This window comes from Silene latifolia, chromosome 6 (assembly GCF_048544455.1).
Source record: "Silene latifolia isolate original U9 population chromosome 6, ASM4854445v1, whole genome shotgun sequence".
In the NCBI taxonomy this organism is placed as follows: Eukaryota; Viridiplantae; Streptophyta; class Magnoliopsida; order Caryophyllales; family Caryophyllaceae; genus Silene; species Silene latifolia.
In genome coordinates this window covers 47,844,832-47,866,842 of record NC_133531.1, presented here as the reverse complement: position 1 = coordinate 47,866,842, position 22,011 = coordinate 47,844,832, and positions in this window count along the sequence as shown.

Genomic DNA, 22,011 nt, shown 5'->3' with positions numbered 1-22,011 from the left:
AACATAGGAGGTCACACAATTGCTACAAAAAGATAGCTACTACCCACATGACAATAAAAGTCCCAACCCAACCAAAGCAGCTATAACAACAAAGACTCAAGCAACTGCGACTGTCCCGAAAAAGGTAGGCAAATTCTGGAATGTAGCTAAGAAATAGGATATAAAATGGCTACATGGTTCAAACGGGCTAACAAAAACTGGGTAATGTATGGCATATTTGAACAATAAGAACCGCCTTTCCTCATGTACTCAATCATATGAATGCACAAAAGCTAAGAAACTAATGTCACACTTATGCAGTTTGATATTACATATTCCACAAGGAGACCACACTCGTAAGCCTAAATAACAACGAGACCGGTTTATTAATGTTCCCGGCCTAGGAAGCTCTAAAGACCTCAGAAATTTAAGTGGTTTACCAATGTACATGGACAACTAGATGGGATTCAAATGCAAAGACAAAGCAAATCATCATCATTGCTAAACAATTCACCAAGACTCGACTCAAAATAAATAAAACATGTTTTTGTATTTTATAAATTTTTCAATTTTGTTTTTTCACACAAAATAAATAAATACCCTCCCCCAAACCTAAATGTCACAGTGTCCTCATTGTGACGCCTACAGCATAGCAATCACCCAGAAATCCAGCAACCTATGGGACACTGAAGGAAATGTAGATTCATATACACTCTAACATACTCATATATGTCTAAATTAATTTGTCATAAAATTAAATACGGATTTTATGCATGCAAACAATATAATAAAATAGAGAAGAAATCATATTCTTACATTGGATGTATCGGTTTTATGGGCACAAAAGAAATCTCCTTTCTTTTTGTTCTTGAGCTTTCCATTTGGATGAACAAGATTCAAGGGTAGAATCTGTCCCAAAGATGAATACCCAAGGTAACCACTAAAAAGACTAATATTATTTGATCTAGAACAATATTAATCTTACCAAAACTTGACCCAAAATATTATTTTGCACTCTATAATTTCGGCATAGAGTAGAAGCATTTTTGGAGTTTTTATCTCTCTAATTTCATAAGATGTAGAGAGTATTTTCTTATTCTTTCTCTAGAAAAAATATGCAAAAAGTATCAATGAATAATGATAGAGAAAACTCTCTATTAGCCCTTGAAAAACCGATTGCCAAGAGTGAGAGGGAGCCAATGCATGGTGAAGTTTTTCTATCCAAGAAAACATAGGCATGCAAGGCTATGGCTAGGTCTAATTATGTTGTTTTCCACTCAAAATATAACATAATTTAAACACCATGCTCCCTTCTAATTTTCGGTCAAATGAGATAAAATGGATTCCATTTTATCTTTGTCAATTTGTCAATTTGTCATATGTCACATGTCACATGTCACATAAAATTGTTATGTATTTTTAACTTATTAAAAATCAACGTATCATCAAAAATACGTCATAAACAAAAACGACCTAGTAATTCATAATTACTTGTACCAAAAATTTTACCAATTTATAAATCACAACATCTTGTATTTATAATAATTTATTCATTCAAATGCAATTGTTTCCTTAAACAATAATTTCATCTAAGTAACGAAACAATTCGATTACTTAGACCGTATCTCATTTAATCAAATTTCAATAAGACACGTAAATATTACTTCCAAAAACGTCCGTCAATTTTAAGTAATTTAATTAACCCGTATCGTCATACGATCAATTAAATGATCAATTAAGTGTGTTACCCTTTAGGTATGACCTAAGGGGATCAATCGTCACCACCGTCGCACGACGAATGTCAAACTCTAGTCACCAATCATTACCGATATGTGTGGACCAGTTGACTGTAAAATATTACATCCCATATGTATTCTTATAATGAGATTTAATAATGATATTTAAATCATATGATCGCACTATTGTTGAGGACACATTTCCCAACAATCTCCCACTTGTCCTCGACAAGTGTGCGTCACCAATTCTCTTGTCCTATTACTATCTCCCACTCAATGCAAGGTGTCTTTCGGTCGTACTTGCAAGTGATCATATCGAGAGTGGTTTCCTCGATCCGGAGAATAACTGTTTGACCGGATTTATCCACTCTGGATACCTTCCGAGCGTGGCCACGCATTTACAGTTCATTACTCCTCGAGTGGCCCTGAGATATTGTTTTAACCCTGACAAGGGGATGGACAATTCCTATCGCACTCATTCCCTTCGACTAGCCACAGCCATCATAACCCAAAATATGCCCATTTGACCCCATTTACGAAGGTCGTAGTAACACAAATCAAAGTTAATCTGAAACTGTGCCATCTTAGGTGAATAGTCTTTAGTCAAAAGAATCGACTCATTAGAATACTATAGTAGCTCTCGCCACGACCAGGCTATATAATTTGCCAGAACTCTATAAGCGGTCATAAGGCCCGACAAGGTGTTCCTAACAATCTGCCTATGTGATCGACTAGTCATCCCACATGACTCTATGGCACTTGAACTTGCCATCAATCGCATCACACTCTAGTCACTTCGAGATGTCACCTCATGTAAGTGACTATGGGCGAATACAATGCTAATCCGTGTTCACTTTAACGGGGTTCAATTGTCTCTACAACCCGTTTGGATGTAACAAAGTATAATAAAAGAGTTTTAAAGTAAAACTCGAACGACAAATGCGATTATCACATATGAATAGTCAATGCCTGATTACTATTCATGTTCTATAATCTAATTTGATCTTGTACGTAGTTGTTCATTTCAATTCAATTGAAATGACATGACTCATCATGTTTAGCCTTTGAGAAGGCTTTGGTTAGTAGGTTTTATCAATTTCTTGTACCTTACTCAACCTTACTACATACTCGTTTTCCTTTGTAATGTATACACTTGCATTACAAAACTTTCTGAGTACGTGTCAAGATCCAATCAAGACATAGTCCCTCTAGCCTTAGAATAGCTCCCACTGTTTTCATAGTGTGCGGGACTCATCCTTCTTGCACATCTCATGATTGCAAGTGTACTCAATTTCCGTTATAAATATCTCTCATTGTTCTTTATTGCCTAGAACGATTCTAGAAAATCTACTTCTTAATTAACATTGCCACAATGGTATCTTAACCATCCTAATGTGTTTTGATTATGGTTTTGTCGGAAACCATGCGCAATCTCAATTGTCAATTGTCACTTGTGTAACACCCTTACACAAAATTGCATCATAAACACTTTGCTTTACTTCCTTAATGCTTCTGCAAGCACTTAAGGGTAATCTTTATAGCTTACTTTGGTAAAGATTACTTAAATTCAATTTTGAAAACAATTCATCATACTCAAAGCATATGAAGTGTTATACATCATTTCTTTTCAATTGATTCGGCAGCGGAAGCAAATGAAATCAATCAAATATGTTCAATTTGATTGAACTAGTCATGAATCTTATCAACATAAGACTTCTTACTAACGCTAATATCATGTGGATTTATCTTCATAAATCCGGATATTCAAGATGTATTATAATACTCCAAAAGTCTTAAATCATTCTCAATGATCAATATGTCATCCACATATCGGACTAATTAAAACTTCCGTAACTCCAACTAAACTTCATGTATAAACACAACTTCTCGACTTTTCGAGAAAAGTTTTATCACATGATCAAAACAATGATTCCAACTCATTGATGTCCTACTTAATATTCTCTCTTAAGTTTCACATTATCTTAGGATTACAAGAATCTATAAAACTCATGACATGTATTGAATACATTCCTTCTATTGAAGAAGTGAGTTTTAGATTCACTCGCTATGTATTTCATAATAATGAAACATAATCCCTAAGAAGATCCAAATAGACTTAAGAATTTCAGTTGGTGCAAAACCCTTTGCAACCAATCTTGCTTTGAAATCTCTCTTTATTAGTGCAAAACCCTTTGTCACTAATCAAGCCCTTTTGTTTCGGATTTTCATGGCTCTAAGCCTTGTATTGAGTTGTGACTTAAACATTCATATGTAAGTCATATGTTCATTACTTTCTAGAAGTAATCAACTTGAATCAAACAATTTCTTTTGTAAGTTATAAGCTCTTTACTTTCTTCAAAGTAGCATGAATTCATCATTTTTAACAAGTGACGAATTTAACCTCCTAGGTTTTGAAGAAACAACGTCTTACACAAAACGTCTCATGTAGCCAAGAAAGACTAGTTTCTTGCTACATAACATTCTTTGTGGCTCTTGAATAATTTCTCCCACTCTGTCTTCAAAAATAAACTTGTATTTTAGAAAGACAGCTTCACGAGCCACAAACCCGTCGTACTCGTGATAATTGAAAGGGAAAAATGAGTATTTGTTTCTTGCGAAAACTTACAAACATGGTATCCTTACCATTTCATATCTCATATGATTCGATTTAGTGGAAAAATAATTTAGACAAAAATGATAAAATCCCCAAAAGGATCAACTAACTCAAAGTAACTTGATTGAAATCCAAACCATATCGAATAGCGTTTGATTTCTTATCTAATCACACATTATTCCATAAAGCGTGCTAAGAGAGATTAACTTGTGATACTATATCACATTTACTTTGGCTTATAACAAAGTCTTCACTTTGATAATCCCATCACGACTAAATCGTGATTCCTTGAACTCTTTGAAATCCTTCAAAGATTTCTCCTTTTACCTTATTAAGTGAACATATTAGCGTCAACTTATATCGTTGGTAAAAGAAAATGATCAACCTATTTTGGATCGATGATATACAACCTCGATCTCCTTTTCAACCAAAAGGCACGAGACATCTTGCCTTGAATACAAGATACGCATATACCATTAACAATCTAATGGTTTCAAGAGTACTCGATAACTCTTTGCGTTCATCATTCCAAAATTTAAGGTTTAATCTTGGGTTACCAATTTGAGTCTTACATCATCTACATGATATATATATATATTATACTAGTTTGGTTTAGAATATAATCACCTTGATAATGGGCTAGCCATATATCAAATCGTGGTGTATAGGGTCACAAAAGTGAAAACCCTTTTTTTTGTATCTTAACAAGTTTATATTCTTATTTAGAGTTTATGCACTAAATAGTCACAATTAAGTACAACTTTAAATCCAAAAACTAGATTGAGTACACAATTACTCTATCTCTCGACATTATTGTTGCTAGTCGTCATATTCTAATCATCCTATGTATTTAGTACAATGATGAAAACCTCCATTGGTTTCCAATATTGACGAAGTAGTACTAGCAAAATTTATGTTAATCATATAAACATTTAAGGAAGAAGGTCCTATTAGATGTCCCGCAACTAACTTGTTGATTCTTCAATAATTTGGGGTAGTTTCCTTTCTTGTGTCCAACATTTAGGACAATGGAAACTTTATCGGTCGGGATTGATAGGTTTAGTATTGTCATTCTCAACAACTTTACCTTTAACATTACCTTGTATCAATTCCATTATAATCCTTACTTCTTGAACCTCGTCCTCATCTTAACTGTTTAAGAGAATGCTCCCACTTAATTCAATGAGTCTTTGCTTTGAGAAGCAAAATTGAATTCATGAAGATTCACTCTTCATTTGTTCGTTTTAATCTTAAAACTTTCATTGAAGTGGTTGCGTTATTTTGGTCAATTACGAATTCTTGACAAAACTAATCACCAAAACAATTTATCGCTTCAAGGTACTTAATTCATTTAAGTACATGAAAAATAATCCATTGTAAGTAGATGTGTTAGTCAAGAATCAAAAACCTGTTTGATAATGAATAACTTTTAATCTATACTCTTTGCAAGAGATCCTTAACAATGGTTCATTTGAGGTTTTAGAAGCAAATTCATATTTGTCTTTAGTTACGATGTTTTAAGGAGACTTGAATCAACAATCGAAATGATATCGTATATAAATTGTGGTAAAGAAATAGAACAATAATAACAGAATAGTGAAAACAAAACATTTATTGTTATATTAATACTTGTAAATAACAAGTAAAGCATTTACATAGTGACCTCTACCCAACTATGATAAATGATTCCAAGACCCAAATTCATATCAACTTAGGCACGGGGTAGCCGATGAAACCCTCATCAATATAACTCGGTGGATTAACCTTTTAATCGATTCTACTTTTAGAACTCTTGGTCGATAAAATTACTCTAATATTTATCTATAGCCCAAAACACATCAACAAGGGCACGGGGTAGCCGATGAAACCCTTATCAATTACTTTTGTTGAGTTCAATCCAAATTTCGAATAAATGTGTCCATTGTCCAAACTCACATTAACTTAAGCACGGGGTAGCCGATGAAACCCTCATCAACATGAATTCGGTGGATTAGACATTTATCACCCACTTCCCCTACGTAACAAGGTTTGTACCCCGGGGTAGCCGAGTGCACTCCCTCGCGAAATAGGTTTTCATGGTTTCTACTATTTGGTAAGGCTATGTCTCAATTAATTGTTTTAGCGAGAGGTCATGTCAATTTATTATCTATCACGTTTTAAGTGAACTAAAGCGGTGAACTACGATAATTCGAATTGACACGGTCGATAAACTCGATAAAATAAGGATGCATGTTTAGTTATGGCGATTTAGCGATGCATGTGACATAAAATAAAATGCAAGCATAAAATAAATAAATCCTAGTATGACCTTTCCTAAAATAGAAAAACTATTTAACTATTACATATTCGGAAACCAACTCCATTGGTCCCTTGAACTTCGGTTGTGGCACGCATCTCGAGGTAACACCGTCTTTATGTATCGCCATTCTTGAAGAAATCCGTCTTTGGGAACTCCGGAATGAATAAAATTACATAATAAATTACATAATTTCCTATTATACATTTGTAACTAAAATAAAATAAATCTATTAAATTACAAAACGGTGATACGAGATCACAATAAAATTACAACCGAATCGATATTCCCATACATTTCGGGAAATACCAATTAAAATCTAAGGCCATACTAAGTAAAATTACATAATTCAAAATTACATAAATTAAAATTATGACAATCATAAAGAAAATGCAGCATTATAATATGTATGAACATGCTCAATTTTATGTTAAATCGCCTTTAATTAGCCAATATCGTATATTACTCGGTTTTTACGGATTTGCGTGATTTCAACATTTTATAATCACAAAAATACATAAACTCATATTTATGTATAAGTTAATTACCCTAACCTCTTAGGACTCAAACATAGTCTTCACTAATAATTTGACCATAATTAACCTTTATTTACAAATTTGTTCATAAATGGACCAAAATTACAAAAATAAGCTATTAAACTTCAAATAAATCACAAAATTTCAAATAAATTCAAAATTCAAAATTTAAATTCATGAACATTCTGGAAAAATTCCATGACACTCATAATGTTCAAAATCTTAGGTTAAAAATTTCGAAATTTTTACCGGAAAAACAATGTTGCGGTTTATCGATTTTTAATAAAATAATCATAAAAACATGGAAAAATTATTTTCACTAACTTTTCAATTTTAGATCTGAAAAAGATAATAAAATGCAATATTAGACATTTTTCCTAAGTCATAGATTTATGTTTTATTAATTTTTCACTAATAATGTCACTATTTATGCTATTTTTCTTCAAAAATCCATAAATCATGCAAAAAGACTTCTTTATAGCCAATTATTTTACACACATCTTGTAAAATTTCATGTGACAACATATTAATTTTCTATGACCAGATTCGAAATTTAACTCATATTAACCTATTTTTCACCTAAATCCGAATTTAATAATGAAAAATTCATTTTTCGAGCATAACAAGTCCAAAACTTATGAAAATTTACAGGTTATCTCAAAATAATATATGTGACAACATATCCAAAAACCAAGTGAAAATTCGAAGTATAGCTAATTTTAGACCAAAAATGACATTTTTACTCATAAAATCACATTTAAATGTCATTATAGTAAATTATGAACAATAAAAATCCGAAAAATTAACCAAAATATCCTAAAACATTTTAAGACCAGAAATATTAACATGCATGGATTGATTTCGTGATATCTCATAATAACACAAATTTTACAAGTTTTATTTGTTATTCTTATAACTCGGAAAAACTTTTAACCGATTTGCATGCAAACAACCGTGGCTCATGATACCGATTGAAGGAAATGTAGATTCATATACACTCTAACATACTCATATATGTCTAAATTAATTTGTCATAAAATTAAATACGGATTTTATGCATGCAAACAATATAATAAAATAGAGAAGAAATCATATTCTTACATTGGATGTATCGGTTTTATGGGCACAAAAGAAATCTCCTTTCCTTTTGTTCTTGAGCTTTCCATTTGGATGAACAAGATTCAAGGGTAGAATCTGTCCCAAAGATGAATACCCAAGGTAACCACTAAAAAGACTAATATTATTTGATCTAGAACAATATTAATCTTACCAAAAATTGACCCAAAATATTATTTTGCACTCTATAATTTCGGCATAGAGTAGAAGCATTTTTGGAGTTTTTATCTCTCTAATTTCATAAGATGTAGAGAGTATTTTCTTATTCTTTCTCTAGGAAAAATATGCAAAAAGTATCAATGAATAATGATAGAGAAAACTCTCTATTAGCCCTTGAAAAACCGGTTGCCAAGAGTGAGAGGGAGCCAATGCATGGTGAAGTTTTTCTATCCAAGAAAACATAGGCATGCAAGGCTATGGCTAGGTCTAATTATGTTGTTTTCCACTCAAAATATAACATAATTTAAACACCATGCTCCCTTCTAATTTTCGGTCCAAATGAGATAAAATGGATTCCATTTTATCTTTGTCAATTTGTCAATTTGTCATATGTCACATGTCACATGTCACATAAAATTGTTATGTATTTTTAACTTATTAAAAATCAACGTATCATCAAAAATACGTCATAAACAAAAACGACTTAGTAATTCATAATTACTTGTACCAAAAATTTTACCAATTTATAAATCACAACATCTTGTATTTATAATAATTTATTCATTCAAATGCAATTGTTTCCTTAAACAATAATTTCATCTAAGTAACGAAACAATTCGATTACTTAGACCGTATCTCATTTAATCAAATTTCAATAAGACACGTAAATATTACTTCCAAAAACGTCCGTCAATTTTAAGTAATTTAATTAACCCGTATCGTCATACGATCAATTAAATGATCAATTAAGTGTGTTACCCTTTAGGTATGACCTAAGGGGATCAACTGGTCACCACCGTCGCACGACAGTAATGTCAAACTCTAGTCAGCCAATCATTACCGATATGTGTGGACCAGTTGACTGTAAAATATTACATCCCACATGTATTCTTATAATGAGATTTAATAATGATATTTAAATCATATGATCGCACTATTGTTGAGGACACATTTCCCAACAGACACAACTAACAAAGGGAAGAGGAAAAATAAGAAATGCAATAAAACAAAAACAGGAAAGATAATACCAGCTGTAATGCAAAAGCCTCCCCCAAACCAGCTGGAAAGTGAGGGATGTAGTGACCACCAAACTACTGAGCTCCATCATCATCATCAAGGTTAGCTTCATCGAAGTCATCAATCTCAGCATACATAGCCAGCAGCTCAGGGTCAGTAACAGGGGTACCACGGCCTCTAGAACAACCAGCTCGTCTACCACGGACTCTACAACGGCCACCTCCTGGGAAAGCTTCTGCAGAAGAAGTAGAAGCTCCAAACTGCCCACGCTGGGATAAAGGAACACCCACATCCTCTGGAAAGATAGAAGAAGGCTGATGGGGACGGACTGGAGTGTAGAAAGGATGACCCAAAGCACCATAATCAGTACTAAACTGTCCAAACTCAGCAGGAGTCACTCCAAAAAGGTGGAAGACACGGCTATCATCACCAGGTGTGGTGTAGTAGCTAGGAGAAGTGCCCGTGTACTGTCCCCCCTGCAGCAAGAGCCATAGCCTCCATCTGCTCCCACATACGCCGCTCCGTCAATGCGGTGTTGATACCCTCATAAATCCTCACCTCTCTCGCAAGGACTGGGTCAAGGTGATAACCCTGGGTAGGATAGGCTAAAGGAGGTGGAGGAGGAGGAGTGGGCTGGTAAGAACCAGGTAAGTGGGTGGCAGGCTGACGACGTCTCCGGCGCCCACCAGTGGTAGTAGTAGTGCTAGAACTGGGAAAAGTAACCAGGAGGTCCTATGGGATCAAATAAGTGATAGGTGGGGGTCTCTCCCTAGCTGTACTCTCCTCAGGAGGGTCCACAGCCGGCAAACGGTCACAAGGCAAAAGCATATAAGAATGACCCCGGACCTTCCAATAATGATCCTTCCCGTTCCTAATGTCAATGTAGGAGATATCGTAACGCAGGTGGTCGTCATCAGCTAAGGGCTCATGGTCATCCATAGGCTCATAGGGGTCATCCCCCTGAAAATCATATAAAACCCGAGCAATCCTAGAACGAGGGCACCACAGTCTAAATCACCATGTTTCCCAATCAAACGGTCAAAAGCTTGGCAAACAAGAGGAGGGGGAGAAAACTGGAAGGTCCTCTCCTGAAATGAGTTCAAGTAATTAGCTAGAATCAAGACCTCTAAGGAAGAGGCCTTGCTCTTGTCATGCCTCCCGTAAAGCAAGTAGCTCAAATACCGTAGAAAAAGTCGAAGACAAACATGTTGAACATCCAACAAAGACATACTACTAACGTCTGCATCCACATAGCCAGTAAACAAAGGAAAGTATCGGACTGCAGACATCCCACTACCATTATATAAGTCCCCATCGGTATGCTTATCAATCCCTAGAATTTCGGAAAGACGGTCAAAAGTCAAAGACCGTTCTACATTAAGCAATCTAAACCTAATAAGATGGTCATTAGGGAAGTAAGCATATGAGCTCAAAAACTCAAGGGTCAAGGCAGGATATGATAACTCGTGTAGTAGAAAAAGACCCCGTAATCCAATCTCAACAAACATACCCAACATAATGTCATCAATCTTGAAGGTTCGCAAAATTTTCCGATCCACACACCTAGTGGCATTCATGGTTTTAGTCATCAAGAACTCGAACCTATCCCGTTGCTCCTTGTCACGAAACTCAACAAAAGGATAATCGTCAAATGGTGATAAATCCTCCTCCTCGGAAGACTCCACCACCTCCGGCACCACCTCCGGTTGACGAATAGGAGCGCTCCTCTCCCGTGTCCTCTTGTTACCTTGCCTAGTGGACGACATTATCTGCAAAATAGACAAGTATACAATCACGCCCCAACCATGAAGCAAAAACAGTCCCATTTTTTGGCAAATATGGGTCGAAAAATCGATTCTTAAGACCCAAAATCACAATTAAACCATCCAAAAAGCTAGGGGATCATGATTATATATCAAATAATGAAGATTCCAAGCATAAGAACACAATTTCTAACCAATTTAATACATAAATTCAACCCGGATTTTGAAGAACCCTAATTCCCAAATTAGCAAATTAGGCATTTAATTTAACAAATAAAGGGCTAAAAAGTAAGGAAATAGCAATTGTATATGAGCAATGGAAGATTCAAAGCAATAAACTCAAGATTTAAGCAAGAAATTTCAGATTTTCCGGAACAATTAGAGGGCAAAACGGAACTTACCTTAGCAAATAGAGCAATGAAATTGCGAAAATAAGCACAATAGATTGATGTAATCACTTAATATGCAAACAAACACAAGTTTTATGGGATATTTGATGATGAATGATGATGATTCAAGAGAGAAAGAGGAGTAGCAGTCGAAATAGGGCAGCAAAGAGTGACGAAATAATAGAGGGATTGGAAATATTAGGAACAATTAATAGAGAAAACCGGCTTGAAAATAATCGCGGAACCAGGTTCAACAAGGTGCCTCGATCGAGCCCGAGGTGACTCGATCGAGGAACCAAATTCGGTACATGCCAACTTTCGTTTTAAGGAGATTTTAATTCCCTAATTGGTTCCTCGATCGAGCCCTGGGTGCACTCGATCGAGGGGGTTGGTGCCTCGATCGAGCCCAGCTTGACTCGATCGAGGAACCTGCTGATGGCGTCCTCTTTCGTCGTTTGTTATTCTTAGCTGCAAATACCGTCAAAGCCTGCACAAAAGCACTTGCACACAGCATAAAACCCTCTCCTCTCATCTCTCAAAATTTAATGAAAAAGCAAATGTAAATACAATACTTAAATTTAAATCCTAATTTACAAATTAATAAATTACAATGTCCGAGCTGCCTCTCGGTAGCGCTGGTTTTTGCGGTCCCGCACGACCGTAATTCCTCATCAATAAGAAGAATCAATGGCAAAGAGGTCAATGGCCTCTATTACCCCAACATGAGCTCCTTCATAGTAGATTTTCAATCGTTGCCCATTCACTTTGAAGGTCTCTCCTTTGTCAGTTTGCAGTGTGACTGACCCAAATTTGTTCACATCAGCAACAGTGAATGGTCCAGACCATCTACTCTTCAGCTTACCTGGAAACAAACGCAAACGAGAGTTAAATAAGAGAACTTTCTCACCGACATGAAATTCCCTTTGCAAAATATGCTTGTCATGCCACTTCTTCGTTCGCTCCTTGTACACTTGAGCACTATCATAGGCATGCAGTCGAAATTCATCGAGCTCATTCAACTGCATTAGTCGTTTCTCACCCGCCAGTGAGGGATCCATATTCAGCTCCTTTATGGCTCACATAGCCTTATACTCAAGCTCCACAGGTAAATGGCAAGATTTGCCATAGACTAGACGGTAAGGCGATGCTCCAATCGGTGTCTTGAATGCAGTACGGTAAGCCCACAAGGTGTCATCTAGCTTCCGATTCCAATCCTTTCTGTTCTTGCTTACTACCTTCTCTAAGATCTATTTCAGCTCTCTGTTAGACACCTCTACTTGTCCACTGGTTTGAGGATGATAAGCCAATCCTCTACGGTGTGTAACGCCATATTTCTTCAATAAAGAATTGAGATGACGTTCATTGAAATGCTTTCCTCCATCACTAATCACCGCGCGAGGCACTCCAAACCGTGGAAAGATAATTTTCTGAAACATCTTAACAACAGATTTAGCATCACAAGTGGGAGTGGCAATTGCCTTCACCCATTTAGAAACATAATCTACAGTTACTAATATATATTGATTCCCATAAGAAGTAGGGAATGTCCCTTGGTAATCAATGCCCCAAACATCAAAAATCTCCACCTCTGAGATTCCAGTTTGAGGCATCTCATGCCTTTGCGAGATATTGCCTGTTCTTTGACACGCATCACAAGAACGGACAAAAGTAGTAGCATCTTTTAAGATAGTAGGCCAATAAAAACCCGATTGCATTATCTTAGCAAATGTCCTAGAAGGACCATGATGACCACCATAAGAAGAAGAGTGACAATGAGAAAGGATGGCATGTATCTCACCCTCTGGAATACATCGTCTATAGATACCGTATGCGCACTCCGGAACAAATATGGATCGTCCCAGAAATACCGCTTCACATCATGCATGAATCTCTTCTTCTGCTGATAGGATAGATCAAGAGGAAGCATACCTCCTACCAAGTAATTGGCATAATCTGCAAACCATGGGGTATTTGCAGCTACAGCTAGAAGTTGGTCATTTGGAAAAGAGTCATCAATGGGCAAAATCTCTCTTCCTGCAAATCTCAGCCTAGACAAATGATCTGCAACAACATTCTCAAAGACTGGACTTATCACGAATTTCTAAATCAAATTCTTGTAACAACAAAATCCATCTAATAAGTCGTGGCTTAGCCTCTTGTTTGGTTAAAAGATATTTTAAAGCTGCATGGTCAGTGTGAACAATAACTTTAGAACCAACAAGATAAGCTCTAAATTTGTCTAAAGAATAGACAACTGCAAGAAGCTCCTTCTCCGTAGTAGCATAGTTGATCTGCGCATCATCAAGAGTCTTACTTGCATAGTAGATGGCATGTAACACCTTATCTTTTTGCTGCCCCAAAACAGCTCCAACTGCATAGTCACTGGCGTCGCACATAATCTCAAAAGGAAGGCTCCAATCCGGAGATTGGATTATGGGAGCTGAGATAAGAGCTTGTTTAATCCTGTCAAAGGACTTAACACACTCATCAGTAAACATAAAAGGTGTATCTTTATGAAGTAGCCGAGTTAGCGGTTGAGCAATTTTAAAGAAATCCTTAATAAAACGGCGATAGAACCCTGCATGACCAAGAAAACTACGCACACTTTTAACATTAACCGGGTACAGGAGTTGCTCAATTACCCCAACCTTAGCTTTGTCCACTTGAATACCCTTACCTGACACCAAGTGACCGAGTACCACCCCTTCAGTAACCATGAAGTGGCACTTCTCCCAGTTGAGAACAAGGTTGCTCTCCTCACAGCGCTGCAAAACTTTAGTCAAGTTTATCAAGCAAACATCAAAATAAGTACTATACACACTGAAATCATCCATAAAGACTTCCATGATATACTCTATGTAATCAGAAAATATGGCCATCATACAACGCTGAAAAGTAGCAGGAGCGTTACATAAACCAAAGGGCATCCTCCTATAAGCAAATACACCATATGGACATATGAAAGTGGTCTTTTCCTGATCGTCAGGATGAATGGGTATCTGAAAGAAACCGGAGTAGCCATCTATGTTTAACTTCCTATAGTCAATGCATATCCTCCACCCTGTAACAAGTCTAGTAGTAATCAACTCATTCTTATCATTCTTTACTACTGTAGTACCTCCCTTCTTAGGTACAACTTGGACAGGACTGACCCACTTAGAATCAGATATAGAGTAAATAATGCCAGCATCAAGTAATTTCTGTACCTCTTTTCTTACCAGCTCCTGCATTGGAGGATTTATTCGTCTCTGACCTTGTGCACTAGGCTTGTGGCCTTCTTCCAAGTGAATACGGTGCATACAAAAATCAGGACTAATACCCTTCAAATCATCAATGCTATACCCAATGGCCTTTTTATGAGTTCTCAAAACAGTCAACAAAGCAGATAGTTGACCTTTATTTAGGCTAGCATTGACAATCACGGGATTCATTTCACAGTCATCAAGAAATTCATACTTAAGATGAGAGGGAAGGGGCTTTAGTTCAGGTTTCTTTACCTCGGTTACCTTAGGTGCGGTACCCAAATTATATACCTTTTGATGAGGGCATTCCTCTCCAGTTAGAAGCCTCTTAATCTGATGAACTTTTGGACTCCATGAACCCGTCTAATCAGCTGAATCCGAAACCAGGCCAATCTCCAGAGGATCCCTGTCCAAACACATAGGAAGACACTCATCAATAGTAAAATCAACAACATCGATACTATGGCAAGTTTCTTCTATCATGGGATGTTTTAATGCTTTTTCCAAGTTAAAGACAATAGTATCATCCCCCACAGCTAGAGTCAATCTCCCCTGCCTAACATCTATAACCGCCCCCGCAGTGTGTCGGAACGGTCTGCATAAAATGATAGGGATTTGGTTGTCCTCAGCCATGTCCAAGACAACGAAATCAACGGGGATGAAAAATTTCCCAATACGAACGGGAACATCCTCCAACACCCCCAGTGGGTGTTTAACAGATCTATCGGCCATCTGCAGTGTCATATTAGTAACCGTCAACTGACCCATATTTAATTTCTTACAAATAGAATAAGGCATAACGCTGACGCTAGCTCCTAAATCACAAAGAGCTTTACTAATAGCAAGATGACCAATATGACAAGGGATAGAAAAACTTCCTGGGCCCTTTAATTTAGGTGGTGAATTGATCGGCAACATGGCACTGCACTTCTGAGTGTAAGCAATAGTTTCCACCGCATCAAAGGATATCTTCCTTGTCAAAATCTCCTTCATGAACTATGCATAAGCCGACACTTGAGTAATTAATTCAGTAAAGGGAACACTTACCTGTAGGTTCTTCACGACCTCCATAAACTTACCGAACTGCTTGTCCAACTTGGATTTTTGTTGCCGATGAGGAAAAGGTAGTGCAATAGTAATGGGCTCGACTTGCTTGACCTTAGAATCAAGTTTTGAAACACCGTCGTCTGTCAAGGAGGTGCCTCGATCAAGCCTTGATGGGACTCGATCGAGCACACTGGTTCCTCGATCGAGCCTGGGCTGACTCGATCGAGGAACCTCAGCAGGTTCAGCTTTCTCGTTCTTTTTGCTTTTATCGTCAGCTCGTGTTTCAACTTCGTCAGGTTCTTTCTCATCATCACTAAGCTCCAAATTACGCAATCCCTTGGGATGCATGAAAGGTACCTCATCATCAGCAGTGGGCACATCATTAACAAGGCTTTGCAGGTCGGGATTTGCATATGTGGTACCGCTCCTCAGCTGAATAACATTAGCTTGCTCGTGAGCTTGTTTACCTTGAGGAGGAAGACCCCCGACCTGTTTTGATGGATTTTGAAGTGCCATATGAGCCACCTGGTTATCTAGCATCTTATTATGGGCAATCAACTCAGAAATTTGAGCCGTCTGCTTCTGCTGCATTGACAAAGTTTGTTGCAAAAGATTACGCAACTCTGCCATCTCATTATTTGGAGCTTGTTGAGGAGTTTGTTGAGGAGGTTGTTGATATTGATTGTTAAACTGCTGACCTCCTTGAACTTTCATTTGATATCCTCCGTTTGGTTGAATACCACGACTGTTGGGAGGAATATAAACATTCTTTTGTGGTTGTTGCTGCTGCTGGTTTTGCACATTCTAACTCGACCATTGAAGGAAAGGGTGTTCCTTCGTTCTTTCATTATAAAAATTGGAGACGGGTGTACCTTGTGCACCTTGTCTGTAAGACTGAAAGGCATTAACCTGCTCCAATGTGCTCAAACACTCAGCTACGTTGTGACCGTCTAAACCACACCTAGCACAAGACACCTCTTGTAATTGACTCATAGCATGAACTCTCTCTTTACTACCCAATGATTGAGTAGTCTTTATCTCAGCAATTTGAGCAGAAATAGTCTCCAATTAAGCAGCAAGTGCACTACCTCCCCCAATCCCCCGCGTGCTTCCCCTAGGATTTCCATACTTAGCGGTATGGGTGGCAATCTGATCAATCAACTTCCACGCGTTACTAACGTTGGTGTTGTCCTGAAACCTTCCATTAGCTGATGAATCCAATAAGGCACGATGGTCGTCATACAACCCGTTTTAAAACTGGTTGCAAAGAAACCACTTTGGGAAACCGTGATGGGGAACAGATAGAACCAACCGTTTGAAGCGAGTCCATGCTTCATTCAAATCTTCAGTAGCTCCTTGCTTGAAACTGGTAATTTGACTTCTCAGCGCATTAGTTTTCTGAGGTGGGAAGTACCTCTTGTAGAAGGCAAGAGCTAAAGTATTCCAGTCAGTAATCCCCTCGTCTGCCATATCTAAGTCCCTCAACCATTCAGCAGGTCCATCTTTCAGTGAAAAGGGAAAAAGCACCTGCTTTACTTGATTTTGTGTCACTCCAGCTGTTAACGGGATAGAACATCAGTAGGTGACAAATTTCTCCATATGTGTAGCAGGATCTTCAGTAACTGTCCTTCCAAATAAATTTCGCTCCACCAAATTGATGTAAGATGGGTGAATTTCGAAGGTGCCATTGTCAGTAGTGGGCAGCTTAAATCCTTGTGGGATGGAAGCTAATGTGGGCTCGGAGTGACTGGCTAGAGTAGGCATGATGGTAGTCTCAGGAGTAGGAGTTCAACTGGAATTTCGGTCTCGGGAATTTCGTCCTCTGTGTAGGACTGATCGGCCGACTGTGCTGAGCACGCCGTCTCGACGTCAAGTATACTCAAGTCTTCTACTTGACCCACTTCTTGATTAAATTTCCGTCTGTAGCGAAAAGTCTTTTCTGGTTCAGGATCAAAAGGAATAATCTTGGACCTATTCGACCTGGGCATACATGGAACTAACAAGAAAAGTGTGAGAACGGTCTCAAGGAACTAGGTTCCCTCAAACAAAAAGACAAAATAAACAGAAACAAACTAAAAAATTGTTGCCTCCCCGGCAACGGCGCCAAATTTGATAAGGCTAAAGTCGTATCACCAAATTAAAATAAAACTATCTCAAAACTAACAAGAATAGCTAGTGGTAAGACAGGTATCGAATCCACATGGAGGCGGTAATAGTAGTCTGTAAATATTTATATTGTCTGAAGGTAACCGTTTTCTTGGGAGTTTGTTTTGTTTGTTATCTTACCAACTAATTGCGAGTAATTAAAAAGGGTTTAAAACAATGATATGAAAAGTCTAGGATTTCCGGTTCACAAGGTCAATTATATGGGGTCTCTTAATCAATTGCTAGATCTATCAAGCTGTCTAAGGTCACAAGATCGGTCGATTCTATTTATGCCCTTTAGATCGATTCTAACATGCGATCGCTATAATTAGATACAATCTATTTGATTATCGCAGCCTATATTAATTATAACCCTGTCGGCGAAAGGATTAATTCGCTACACTAATTAACAACTCAAGCCTAAGTTAATTAACTAGAATAAGAACAATAATCAAACAACAACTTATATGATTTCTCTAGTAATTAATCAATTTCCCCTTTCTAATTAACCTAGATCTCCTTCATCCTAGATGAGGAATTTAGCTACTCATGACTAAAGCAATAACAACAATAATGATAATTGAAGACATGATTGAAAACATGAAATAAGAACAATAATTGAATAACATAAACTTGAATGAATAATTATTGACGAAAGATTAGTACCGTAGCAACAAGGAAGGATTAAACTAGAGAGTATTCAGCCGTTCTAAGCAAAATAAAGCATAACCTAATAATAACGTACGAGTTTACAATTTATAATATAAAATAACTGTTTTAGGAAAATCCGGAAATAAATCTGCCAGAGAGGTTCCTCGATCGAGGCTGAGGTGACTCGATCGAGGACGATTACTCGATCGAGCCTCAGGGGACTCGATCGAGGAACCAGCTACACAGAAAGATTCCTTCGTTTCTTCACTTCTAGCCTTCATGCTACCTCGTTATTCGTGCCATGCTCCGTGTATTCCACTATGCCATCTTCGCTATGCTCATCTTAGCTTGATTATCCTCGTAATGCGTCATTTCTGCATTAAAACATAAAATAGTGGCAGTATCGACAATTCACTGAAATAAGGCATATAAACGATATAACGGCACGAAAACGGTATTTAAAATGGTATGAAAGGAGCTATAAAAGTATATATAAAAGTGATACATCAGTTAGGATAGGATGAACTCACTAGAAAGGCTTCTCCCAAGACTAACACAATAATGGAATTAGGTTAACCTGGCTCTGATACCAACTTGAAGTAAAACGCTCAGAACTTGAATATTTATTAAAATTATCACGGTTTTGGTCGAATAAACACACGAGATTAGTTGCAAAAATGATTAGAATTGAGTGACTTGGATATGACTTAATCTAAGTACTAAGCCACTATATTAAGCTTAAGAGGAATCCAAGCACTAAGCAATGGAATCACTCAACTCTAAGCACAGAGCAAAAGAGGGTTTTCTAGCACTAAGCAAAGAAGATTAGTAGAAAGCAAAGCTTCTAACTTGTGTTTATCATTCATCAAATCTGAATTTTACATTAGAAGAGCCTTGCTTTTATAGACCAAAACAAGCAATACTCACTCTTCATCTAACCTAGCATCTAAGGGTCCAAAAGGCCCTAGAAATGCCGGTACAAAAGTGGCCCCAAGGCCTTACACAAAGTTCTTACACAAGTTGAAATTCAAATGAAAAAACAAGAAAGTAAACTAATAATACAATGATTATTTAATCACCCTTGAAAGCTTCAATGGTCCGGCCATATTGGTATATAAGAGCTAGAGTGCATAAAAAGGGCTCAAGAAGTTGTCTTGTACAGTTTGGGAAACTGAAAGTGACCCTTGTACTTGATCTTGCAAACCGTGTAAAGGAGAGCCACCCGGTTTGTGGAAGTCTTTTGCACCTGATTTAATCCTTTCCAAGACAAAAGCTTTTAGACAAAAGGACTCTAAACTCTTCATAGAAGGATCCTAGGCCATAAAATACCATATGTTCTTAGACGGATTTCGAATTGGACCTCAAATTGGCCGAAGGACCAAAACCGCGTACAATGTGGCTTGATGTGGTTGGTTTTGCTTCAATTCTCTTGTCCAAAATTATCTCCCACTCAATGCAAGATGTCTTTCAGGTCGTTCTTGCACGTGATCATATCATAAAGTGTTTTTCTCGATCAGGAGCTGTCTGACCAGATAATATACTATAGACCTCATCCGAGCGTGGCCACGCATTTCCAGTCACCTCTCCTCGAGTGGCCTTGAGATATAAAAAAATGACATGGGTTGATAATCCTGTTGACCTATTTAATTTGCTCGATGCATATCACAATGACCCAGTAAATGCTCATTGGCCTCCTTTTACGGCGCGACCTAGAGCAAAAACCTAAGCCACCGGAAAACCGCACCAACTCAGACAAATAGTCACCAGTCAAAATAATTGACTCGAAGGAATAAATAGAAATGCTCGCCATGACCCAGCAACAAAAGGACTCTATAAACGGTCACTATCCGACAAATCGTCTCACAATCTGCCTATGTAATCGACCAGCCATCAGTATGACAAAATGACAGTTGAACTTGTCATCAATCGCCTTACAATCTAGTCACTCCAAAACGTCACCTCATTAAGTAACTAGAGACAAAATATAATGTTAATCCAGTTCACTTTAAAAGGGTTTTGATGTGACCATAATTAGCGCATATTTAGTCCCCAAATTAGCCTTGTTCCCATGCTTTTTAGTGCATATTTGGGTCATTTATTGTCTTTAGTTCTTTGTTTTGCATATTCTTTGAGGTTTTGTGTCCTTGGTAGGAAAGGAGTGCAAACCTTGCATTTTCATGGCAAAATGAGACTAAATTGATTGAATTCAATGACCAAGCATCAAGGAGAGACAAGATTAGAAGGCCTTTGTACATATTATAGTAGATGGGCAATGTTGAGGAAAGATCCTTGCATCCCCAAGGAAATCCCCAAGGATTTTATGAAGAAAAGGGAAGAAAAGAAGAAGAAACAAGGCTGAGCAACAATCCGTGCGGATTGTGCTGAAGACGCCCGTCCTCCACCTTACAATCCGTGCGTCTTCTGCCAAAGACGCCCGGGCAGCAGCCACCAGAAGACGCCCGTCTTCTCCCAAAGACGCCCGGGCAGAGACCCCTGAATCCGCCCGTCCCGAGCCTAAGACGCACGGATTCCAGTCCAGCGCAAAATCCGTTTCTTCAAGTTTCAAGAAAGATGCCCTTCCTTCGAAAAATACCGGCGTTTCCTTGCTCGAATCTAAAAAGTGTAATTACTAATTTAGCCTTAGTTAACCCTAATGCATCCACCTAATTTCCACTATAAATACCCCATTAGTCTAATTAGAAGAGCATGTTCTTCTTAGCAATCTTTAATGTAGTTAATATCAATCAAATCTCTCTTTAGTTTTGTAATCAACAATTAATCAAGTTTTAATACAAGTTTTATTTCCTTAATCTCTCTTTTGTTCATCCTTTATTTTGGGTAATTGAAGATTATTTGGGTTATTATTGGGAGATTGACAACCTCTCAATCAAGCATCAAGTACTTCTTTTATTCTTGCTTTATTATTGGATCATTAGTAGGTATAATTCTCTTAATCCCTTTTTAATTATTGTTAATTACTTTCATTTATTCATCATGTTTTACTTTGTTGGTATGATTGACAACCTTGCTAGCATGATCAACATGATAATGAGTGAGTAGTCACCTAGCTAGGGTTAATGGGTAATTAGGGGGAACCAACATGGGGAATGATTCATGCTTAAATTAATATGCTTTCATGGTTTATTTGCTTGCTTGTTTTGATCTCGACTCATGCACATGTTATGTTTGATGAAATGCGAGCCTATGAATTCTTGCATTTTTTACCCATCACCTATCTTTTCAATGAGACTTGTAAGACATAAACTAACTCGAGTCTCATTAGACCATGCATGTTGTTGAGTAGGGGAGACTAAGTTGACT